The sequence below is a fragment of the Cariama cristata genome, unplaced genomic scaffold (assembly GCF_000690535.1).
Source record: "Cariama cristata isolate BGI_N322 unplaced genomic scaffold, ASM69053v1 scaffold11485, whole genome shotgun sequence".
Classification (NCBI taxonomy): domain Eukaryota; kingdom Metazoa; phylum Chordata; class Aves; order Cariamiformes; family Cariamidae; genus Cariama; species Cariama cristata.
In genome coordinates, this window is record NW_009615788.1 from 15,334 (window position 1) to 15,575 (window position 242).

Genomic DNA, 242 nt, shown 5'->3' on the forward strand with positions numbered 1-242 from the left:
CCCCCCCGGCCCCTCTCATCGGGAGCGGCAGCAGATTTGGGAGCAACAGCATTCACTCCTCCAGCGACTACTGGCATTTTAAGCATCTCCTTCTCGGGAGGGCGCAGAGCAAAGCGCTACCGGTTGAATAAAGCCCTCTCCACAGCGTGGATAAATCACGGGTGGCAACAATAAGAAATTAAAGTTTTCTAACGCAGATTAGATCCTTTTCATCTGGAACCCATCTGGGAACTCGGGCGAGC